Source organism: Marmota marmota, unplaced genomic scaffold (assembly GCF_001458135.2).
Source record: "Marmota marmota marmota unplaced genomic scaffold, marMar, whole genome shotgun sequence".
NCBI classification, from domain to species: domain Eukaryota; kingdom Metazoa; phylum Chordata; class Mammalia; order Rodentia; family Sciuridae; genus Marmota; species Marmota marmota.
In genome coordinates, this window is record NW_026000168.1 from 17,513,457 (window position 1) to 17,520,223 (window position 6,767).

The window sequence follows — 6,767 nt, forward strand, 5'->3', positions numbered from 1 at the left end:
GGAGGGGGAGGGGGAGGAGGCCCCCACATCATTCCCGGGTCCTGAGCTCCTTATTGCAGATGCCCTGATGTCCACTTTTAATTTCCTGCCTGGTCTTGATGGACACAGATAGAGGCAAACAGAGCTGGAGCCACCGCGGGGGGAGGGAGGCCCTGCAAGAGGCCCTGTAATGGAGGCTGCTGCCCTTTGGGTCCTGTGGGGAAGAGAGCAGTGGTCTCGGTGGGAAGGGGGCTGGGGGCATGATCTTGGAGGACCCATGAGCTTGCTGGTTCCCGTGGCCCTCTGGGATTGTCCAGAGGAAGAAGGAGAAGCCGCACACACACAGCCTCCATCCTTCCATTCCCAGGAGCCTCTGCCCCAGCACCTCAATTCCGTCCTAAAAGTTCATCCTCAGAATTGTAACATGCAGGGACTTGACTGTCCCCCCCCCCTTTTTTTTTGGTTCTGAGAATTGAACCCAGGGGCGCTTAACCCACGGAACCACATCCTCAGCCCTTTTCATTTTTTTTAATTTTGAGACAGGGTCTCACTAAGTTGCTGAGGCCGGCCTCCAAGGGTGATCCTCCTGCCTCAGCCTCCCAAGAGGCTGGGATGACAGGTGTGCATCACCCTGCCCAGCCAGGGCCCCTTACTTTGTTCCCACATCCATGAATTCATGTGGTCCATGAACATCTTCGAAGTGCCCCTCCACACTGGGAATCCTGCCAAGTGTTCTTCCTGTTCCATGGAGACCTCACTGAGGATTCTTGTGCCCATTTTGCAGATGGAGACAGAGGCTGGGGGAGGGAAAGGACTTGTGTGAACACCCTGTGGGCTTCTGAGGGGATCTAACGCAGGCTGTGAGCGGGTGTCCATGGGGGGGGGTGGTGCCAGCTAATCCATAACCAAAGGATTGGAAGAGAAAGGGGAGGAATGAATTTAAGGATCAAACAGGAAATAGGGAGTCCCTTAGGTCAGAAAGGAGGTCAGTCGTGAACCAGGCAGAGGAAGGAGGGGAGGTGGGTGGTGGTGGGCAGGACCCAGGCCCTGCCTGGAGGGGATTAAGGTTTCGAGGTGAGGTGTCCCCAAGAGCTCAGGTCTAGAGGTGAGGTGACTGGGTCAGGACAGCCTTCAGCCGGTCCTCTGATAGTCCTCCCGCCCCCAGGTGGCCTGCATGCTGTCTTGCCAGGGTGCCTTCCACCATGTACTGAATGATGCAGCAGGCAGGCCCTCACCGGAAGCCGCTGCGGCGCTCTAGGACTTCCGGCCTCCAGAACCGTGCCGTCAGAGATACCCTAAGCTTTCTCATGGCACAAACCAACAAGTTCCCCCCCCCACCCCATTTTCCCGTCATTTGTCACCAGAACGGTACCGAACCACACAACGGGCATTTTTCTCTGGAGCCCGCTGGGAAGGGGCTGAATCTGCAGGGAAGACCGTGGGAGGTACCTGCCCTCTGAGGCAGGGGAATGCCAGCATTGGGGACAGGAGGCTGAGATCCGCGGCAACCATAAAAAGTTCCTAATGCCTCGAATAATCAGGCCAAAGTTATCCCAGCAGGCTCGACTTACCTACCCCAACCAAGAAACGTTTCTTTCTTTACATTCCAGCTTGTAAACCACTCACCTAACTGGCCTTCACCCAAATCCAGACAGGTGGACACTTCTGAGAGCCCCCATTTTATGATCAAGGAGGTTCAGAGAGGTTAAGTGACTGACCCAAGGTCACACAGCTTGATAAATTGTAGAGCCAGGACCTGGAAAACAGGTTCCTCTGGCTTCATGACCCCCAATCTGTTTTTGTTTTTTTTATGTAATAAATTCTAACATCTTCCTGAGTTTTTTTTTTTTTTTTTTAATAATAGTACTTGATGGGTGCAGTGGTGTACAACTGTACTGCAGCTACTCAGGAGGCTGAGCAAGGCAGGAGGATCGCTTGAGCCCAGGAGTTTGGGGCAGTAGTGCGCTAGGCCAGTCGGGTGTCCCCACTGCAGCCAGCCTGGGCCACACAGCGGTGAGTCGCCCGCTGTGGCCTGTTGAGGACAAGCCAGCAGGGACGGTTCTTCATCAGCTGGGCAGGCTGCTTCCTGCTGCTTAAATAATTAAAAACAGAAAAGAAAAAAAGTCCTCCTGGTAATTTAGAGAAAAAAACAAAACAAAACAAATCAAACCCTGACTGTCACAAGCTCCAGGGTGAGGCTCATTAGTGACAGACGGATTGTCATAGAAGGACGAGGGCTGGACGCCGGGTATGAGGCTGTTCAGGCTCAGAGGGGCGTGGGGTGGGAACTGGGGATGAACTCGGGCACTCGACCGACCCCTGAGCCCCCTCCCCAGCCCTATTTTGTGTCTTATTTAGAGACAGGGTCTCACTGAGTGGTTTAGGGCCTCGCTTTGGCTGAGGCTGGCCTCCAACTTGTGATCCTCCTGCCTCAGCCTCCCCTCGGGAAGGAAACTTCTCAGCTCATGGTGTGCTTAGGAAGAAGAGGGAAACAGAGATGGAGGGAGGGAAAGACCGGGTTTAGGGAACATGCACCCTTTCCGGGCACACCCCCCAGTGACCCACCTCTTCTAGTCACACCCCACCTGACAAAGGTTATTATCCAATCCATTCAAACTAGGAGGACTCATTAGGTTCTAGCTCTCTCAGTCCAGTCAAAATACTCCTGAATATTCTTTTTAAAATTTTTCTTCCAATGCTGGGGATTAAACCCAGGGACACTTTACCACTGAGCTAAATCTCTAGCCCTTTTAATCTTTTTTTTTTTTTTTTTAATTTGAGATGCTAAGTTGCTGAGGCTGGCCTCAAATTTATACTCCTCCTGCCTCAGCCTCCCAAGTTGCTGGGATTGGATGTGGGCACCACCACACCTGCTTACCTCTGAATATTCCTGGCAAGAACAGGAGCTTTGTGGGGGCCATCATCTCCAAACCGTAGTGGTGCAGCTCAGGAGGCTGAGGCAGGAGGATCGAAAGTTGGAGGCCAGCCTCAGCAACTTAGTGAGGCCTTGAGCAACTTATCGAATAAAAATAAAATAAAAAAGGGCTGGGGATGTGGCTCAGTGATAAATTGCCCCCAGTTCAATTCCCAGGACCCTCAAATAATAATAATAATAATTTCATGTCTATACTCTTCAACCTAATCAATGTCAGGACTTGGCTCAGATACCCCCTTCTGTAGGATGTGTCCCCAGTCAGATGCCTCGTGGGTGCTGGGGTAAGTAAGAAAAAAAAAATTAAAACCCTTCCAGCTTCACGTGCTCCAAAATCCACTCATGTCTGGAGGTCAGGCCGCTGAACAAAATATTATTAGTCTCCCATTAGCTTTGCCGTGGACAAGCCCTGTGACGTGGGGTTCTGATGCTAATTCATGGTTGCCTAGGTTACTTTCAGGCCTTGGAGACGGATTCTGCTGAGAACCTTGACTTCACTTGAACCTGAGGGTGTCAGAGAGGTGACCGGAACAGGAGGCAGAGACCTGGCATCTCTGCCTTGGTATTGCCTCTGTCCCCCACCTGCTGTGGCTGACATCTCTACATGGAGACACGCTGGCCACTTGAGAAATGTTTTGTCTAGAACTACCATACAGGACCCGTGTCCCTGGGCTCCCTTCCAGGTTAAAGACGCACCTAAAGCTACCACCGTGGAAAATATTGGACCACAAAAGGAACAGAAAAGAGGTGATGTCCAAGTTCTGGAAATTCTCTGCACATTCCCCGAAAAAGGCACGACTTGGCCCAGCACGGGGGTGCACGCCTGTCACCCCAGCGGCTCTGGAGGCTGAGGCAGGAGGATCGAAAGGTGGAGGCCAGCCTCAGCAAAAGTGAGGCCCTAAGCAACTCAGTGAGACCCTGTCTCTAAATAAAATACTAAATAGGGCTGGGGAGGGGGCTCAGGGGTTGAGTGCCCCTGAGTTCAATCCCCGGTACCAAAAATAAATAAATAAAAAGGCATGACCCCTCCCTTCCTCCCCTTTATTATCCTCTCTCTCTCTCCTCCTCGTTACTCTAACCCTGTATCTGTGACCCCTGGGTCCCCTGAGTCGAGAAGTGATTTACTAATTAGGATCCCACCTACCCATCCCATAAACTTGTGCTGTTAATGGTCAGCGATCTTTCCTGGATTTCTAGCTTCATGATATCAAATGGGGAGAATTTGGCTGCATGAATGTTCGTACCCAAGTCCTTGGGCCTGGCTGGAGGTGACAGGTGCCATCTCCTGGAGAGGGGAGGGTCACCAGGGAAGGGTCCACCCAGGAGGGATGCGGGTCCATGAAGAGGTGATCTTTGTGGCCTCGGAGAGATGAGAGACACAGAGCCACTTTACATTTGGTAATTGTGTATGAGATAATCAAATATATTCCATATATATAAATATATAAAATTATTTTTTTAAGCCAGGGATTGAGCTCAGGGGCCCTCGACCACAGAGCCCCATCTCCAGCCCTATTTTGTATTTTAGTTAGAGACAGGGTCTCACTGAGTTGCTAGGGCCTCCCTTAGTTGCTGAGGCTGGCCTCCAACTTGCGATCCTCCTGCCTCAGCCTCCCGAGCTGCTGGGGTGACAGGTATGTGCCACCGCGCGCCCGGCTCAAGGAGCACATCTTTGACACACAGTTCTCCGTGGAGCTCTGGCTTAAGTGAAGATGCCCGTCAAGCAGCGATCCCACCAGAGCACGATTCGGGGGTCTATCTCTTGGCTCAGAGATCAGGTAAATATGTCTAATAATGAGTCACCGGTTGACGTGACGGTCTTGCTTTATTAAGCCAACTGTCTTATTCAGTCTAAGAAGCTTCAAATTGGACACCTAGAAAATATGGTGCCTGAGCAGATCCTTCCCAACCCCTTGGGTGCAGGTTGAATGGGGAGGGGAGACCAGGGTGAGATCATACCTGTTGGAGGATATAAACCCCGTGGAGGAGAACCTAGGAGCCCCAGCTTACATCCCAGGCTGGCCTGGCGACCATCTGACCCCCAAACATGGGTAAGAACCCAGTAGGGATCAATAAACCTACTTCCCAACCCAGAGCTGACTTCAGTCAGTGACAGAGTCCAGAAGAACAGCCCAGCCCCTCTAATGAAAGCCCAGCTCATTAGTAGCTCCTAATCCTCTTAGAAACCACAAAAAAGCTAATTAACCTGGGCTGTTTCCCAAACCTGTCTCATGAGCCGTGAGCACTGTTTCAATCCATTGCGTTTGTCGTATTTGTTACACAGCAGTAGCTAACTGATACATCCCTGTCCTAAAGTGATACTTAACGGAGGTGGGTGGCTTTAGGATAGAAAGTCTTGTTGCCCTTTTCTCTTGGAAACTGGGAGAAAATAGAGACTCCCAAAGATTTCAGAAGGAATCTTGGGATTTGGGGTCATGACGATAACAGAATAAAAATGATCCAAAATTACCATGGCAGGAAATTTAAAAAAAAAAAAAAAGAGTTACTATACAGAAATGAGTAGGGAACAGTTTCCACAGATACCTTTGCCCCCCCTCAGCCCCTGAGACCTTTTCCTGTCACGGAAACTTCCTGAGCCAAGACGGCAGCCACGGAAAGAGGAGAACAGGGCTGAGCTGCCCATTTTACAGATGCGTAAACTGAGGCGGATAAAGCCCCAAGCAGCTGAATGGAAGAAGCTGGGGTTCCTGTCTCCATATCGCACACCACCGAGGAGGCTGGGGCTCGGGGATGGGGGAGGTCCTGGAGAGACAGAAAGATCTAGAAGCAGGCTAATTCGTCAGCTTGGGGCCGGGTGCACAGCAGGTCGTGCGTGATTATCTCTCCTGCTTTGCGCATGTGACATATTTTATCTTTTTTTGCTTTTGCGGTGCTGGGGATGGAACCCAGGGTCTCCCTCACGCTAGGCGAGCGCTCAGCCACTAAGCCACCTCCCCATCCCTCTTCCTAATCCTCTTAGAAACCAGGAAAAAAACTAATTAACCTGAGCTGTTTCCCAAACCCCAGAATCTTCTTGATGTGACACCCGGAAAAAAAAAAAAGAAAAAAAACCGAGATTAGCAGCAAAAGAAGGTGGGGGAGGGGAATAGATCCGAAATGTCAGGGACAGAGCCTGGTCTTGGTCCTGCCAGGCAGAGAGGGCACCCGGGATGCGTCCACGAGGCTGGGGTGGCCCTGATTTGAAAGGGTTTGTCCTGTCTTTCTGCAGACAGTGGCCTCCCCCCCTCCCCCACCAGTTTGGGGAGAAGGCTCTCAGCGGCCACTGTGGGTCCCCTCCATGAGGCCCTGAGCCCCCTCCAGGTCACCATTGTCTGGCCCGTGCATCTGGCAGCGCCTGAGGCCTTCTTCTGGCTGTTGGATGTACTGACAAGTGACTGTCCCCATGGGTGACTTCCAACCAATGGCTGAAGACAGATGAGGGAGGCTCGTGAGCCAGCTCCTGCCGCCCTGCAGCCGGGCATGGCTGAGCTCTGTGTGTCCCTGACCCTCAGGAGTGTCCATGGCATTGAATTCCTGTTGCCCAAAGGAGTGGACAACATCCGGGGGACTTAAGCCGGCTGCCTCTCCCCCCCCACCCCCAGCTCCATGGAGCCCTGTCCACCCCCCCAGGTAATAAGCTGACCCCTCCCCTGCCACCTCCCACAAAGCCCAACGAACAGGAATATTTGCACAAAGTCCCCCTGGTGGGGGGTGAGTCTGAGACTCTTTCCTTCCTGCCCCAACCCCATGGGTCCAGGGAACCACCAGAAACTTCTAGAATGCTACCCTCTCTGCAAAGGAGAGCTTGGACTTCAAAGGCAGCCCGTCTGGGATTAAGCCCCAGCCACTCCACCTG